Raw genomic sequence first — 3,778 nt, forward strand, 5'->3', positions numbered from 1 at the left:
TAAACCTTTGCTCTTGAGCATTTCCGTAGCCTTCAAAAACAAGCTCCTTGCTGGTTATAATATGGCCATCTGCAGATTCAGCAATTATGGTTTGGATTCCATGGCTAAAAGCTCCATGAGGAGCAGCGTCTTCTCTGGAAGGAGCAACATCGCCTGAAACTTGGTATGTCTGGCAGCCACTAATCAGAATCCCACCTTTAGGAAGTGCTGGCTTTGATGATCCAGTTCAAACAGTGTAAGCCTTTTCCACGTTACCAATAACTTGTGCTGTTAATGCAAGTTTTACATGCTCAGCCTCCTTCTCAAGCTTCCATTTCAGTTTCAAAAACTCTGCAGTCTTATTTCCCATCATCCCCAGGGGCAAGGACCCATTGCTGCCTCCATTTTCATTTTCTCCCGCAACCACCCTTTCCTTCATAATCTTTTCGATCGTTGCTGCCTTCTCAAGCTGTCCTTTCAGTTTCAGAAACTCTTGAGCCTTATTTCCCACCATCCCTAGGGGCAGAGATCCATTGCTGCCTCCATTTCCATTTTCTCCCATAACCATCCTGTCCTTCATGATCTTTTCGATCGTTGTTGCCTTCCCAAGCTTCCATTTCAATTTCAGAAATTCTTGAGCCTTATTTCCCACCATCCCAAGGGACCCTTTGCTGCCTCCATTTCCATTTTCTTCTGCAACCACCCTGTCCTTCATGAACCTTTTGATCTTGGGACTGACTTCCTCCCCAAAGATTTCGAAAAGGGTCGACCTCAAATTTGCAACATCAATGTGTTCTTTTCCTGTTTTCTTGTTCAATATGTCTATTACAGCTGGGAGGGCCAAAGATCCAATCTTGATCAATGGCCAATATGCGTCCAATAATGTCCAATCTCTTGCTGAATATGCTAGAACAACCCGGAGGGATATTCCTCAGAGTGTCCACCATAATAGGCCGCATTGACGTGGCGTCGATGATATTGCTTGGTGCTATCGCCTATCTGCTCTGTAGCTCCATCAATAAGGCCACCACTATGACAAGAGTCCGATATAATAGTGATGTGGCAACCTTCTGGAACTTGGTGTACAATATCCCTTATATCATCATCTGTTCAATTCAACCAACTCAACTACCAAAGGAAGTAAAAACCAAACATATATGTATATATATATATATATATATGTACGGAAATTCTATGGTGAAGACGGTCCGCATGAGGACCGCAATATTAGTGACGGTTTTTCATTGTATTAACGACGGTTTCTTAGAAAATCGTCACCAATACTATGAAAAACAGTCACTAATACTGTGGTCCGCATGAGGACCGTCCGCAGCATAGACGGACTGTATATATGTATATTGGATAATATTTCATTAAAATTCAGTCAATATCCATTTCCCACGTTAGGTTTTTTCTTGGGTCCATTTTGAAATTTGACACAAAAATTAAACCAAGGCTGCATAAATATATAGTTAATCTTGGTCTCTTTTAATTCTAAGATTGCTTTGTGTATTTTCCTTTCAGCTGGGAATTTAATTAGGATGACCTAGGGATCCAACAGATTGATTCAAGAATCTTTTAAGATTCATGAAAAGCCTTACTTCATAACCTGAACGTACTTTATTTTTCACTTTAGCATAGGTCTTTGCCACTAAGTGTTTAGCCCCTATTTTATATTTTAAATTAGAAAGAAAAGGGCCTTACTTATTCTATTCAAGGGGGATGAAAGACAAAGGAAGGGATCAGGCAGCTTTATGATTGGAGAAAGGGGAGGGGGGATGACCCGCCGAATTCACATCATAAACAGCAAGATGAACACAAAAAAAAAAATCTTGAATTACATATAGAAACAAAACGAACCACTTCTATTCTCGGAGTTGAGATACATAAAGAATATAAGGTACGGCTTGGAAGCAAGTTACCAGTGTCTATCGGCGAGAACTAGGCTTGGCTTGGTTAATAATCCCCGCCCATTCTGTCTTGCCAGCCAACCTAACCTTTGTGAATAATTTATGGGTTGGGCGGACGGGGACCATCACCTATGTGGCTCCTGATAAACCATTCTCATCTCCTTAGTCTCTGTTAGTTATTGTACTTACCCTTATCTGTAGATACTGTTGTACCTTATGGATAATACTTATCCTAATCTTTCAGTTATGCTCATCACGTGTATATATACTAGTACTGTTCATTAATAATAACTATTCAATTTTACCTCATACTCTGTTTTCGTTACATGGTATCAGAGCATCTTACACTCAGCTGAGGTATTTTTTATTTTATTTTATTTTTTCTCCTCTCTTCTGCCAGGGCTGATTCTTCTCCTCTCACTTCTGCATCAAAACAGTCTCATATTGCTGATGACACATCAATTTAATTTTCTTTTTGGTTTTTCCAAAAATAAAACCTAATCGGAAAATAACAACCCATAAATATGGGATCCACTACTAGTTATTATTTTTTTGTTGATTCAACTCTTTTAGAAGTGATTGAGAAAAAAAAAATTCATATGTTGCATCTTACATGGTATGTCTCTCTTCATAAGTCTCTTATAAAGTTCTAACTATATCAAAACTCACTTTATATATAATTTTTCTATGATGCAGATATCTATATAAAGACAACAACGTTTTTGAATAAACATCATCTATGAGTAAAAATTGACATATATTTGCAATTTAAAAACTTATAGATATCCATATTATGGAGAAAAATTTTAATGTGTTTTTATGGATATATATTTATAAGGATTTGATATGGTAATATCATATACAAAAACTTTATGATAAAGACATCTTATATGAAAACCATATCGTGGGTGCCTATGCCATATTAGCAAAATTAATCTATGTATATATATACAATAATATCCATAAATAACATGTACCTGGACATCAGACAACATAAAGCTGTCCGATGTCATCCAATAATATAAAACTATATATATATATATATATATACGGAAATTCTATGATGAGGACGGTCCGCATGAGGACCGCAGTATTAGTGACGGTTTTTCATAGTATTAACGATGGTTTCTTAGAAAACCGTTACAAATACTATGAAAAACCATCACCAATACTGTGGTCCGCATGAGAAGAGTCCGCACCATAGACGGACTGTATATATATATACATATATATATATATATACACAAAAAGAGAGAAAGAAAGACATACCAAAAATGAAGTTCATGTCACATGGCACTATGCACTCGTCATAGCCCATTTCGTCATCTTCATCAGTTGCGAGGGGAAAGCGAGAGCCATGGCCACTGTAGTGGATGAAAAGCACATCATCGGGTTTGGCTGATTGGACAAGGTGAGTAAGGGCATTATATATGTTTTTTCCGGTTGGTTGAGTGGAGGAATGGTCGGTGTCGATGAGAACAGTGATGTCATCATCAGAGAAGCCATAGCGACCAACAAGCAATTTTTTCATCTGGAGGACATCGTTGATGCATCCTTTAAGCTCTATCTTGGTTCCAAGATAATTGCATCCAATCAGTAACGCCTTCTTTCCCATTTCTCTATCACCAGTACCTCACAACTCTTCTGTTTGTATTTTTGTGCTTTGAGGGATTTGGAAAATTGCCCCTATTCAGAACCTAAATTATTGTTTAACTCATGGGTTGAAACCACTGCCACCGTATATATATTTGCTCAATGGATAAGAAGTATAATTTTATAAAACTAAAAGAAAAGAATTTTCAGAAAATGTACAATATTTATTCATAATTAAAAATATAAGATAACTGGATGGAGACCCGGAAACTTCTTGTTGATTAGTGGTAGTGTAA

General features: G+C 37.3%; 1 pseudogene; it reads right to left on the bottom strand.

The window, feature by feature from the left end:
- Positions 1 to 226: 226 nt before the first annotated feature.
- Positions 227 to 3,504, bottom strand: LOC107418154 (metacaspase-6-like; annotated as a pseudogene).
- Between the last annotated feature and the right edge of the window lie 274 nt (positions 3,505 to 3,778).

Source organism: Ziziphus jujuba, chromosome 6 (genome assembly GCF_031755915.1).
Source record: "Ziziphus jujuba cultivar Dongzao chromosome 6, ASM3175591v1".
Classification (NCBI taxonomy): domain Eukaryota; kingdom Viridiplantae; phylum Streptophyta; class Magnoliopsida; order Rosales; family Rhamnaceae; genus Ziziphus; species Ziziphus jujuba.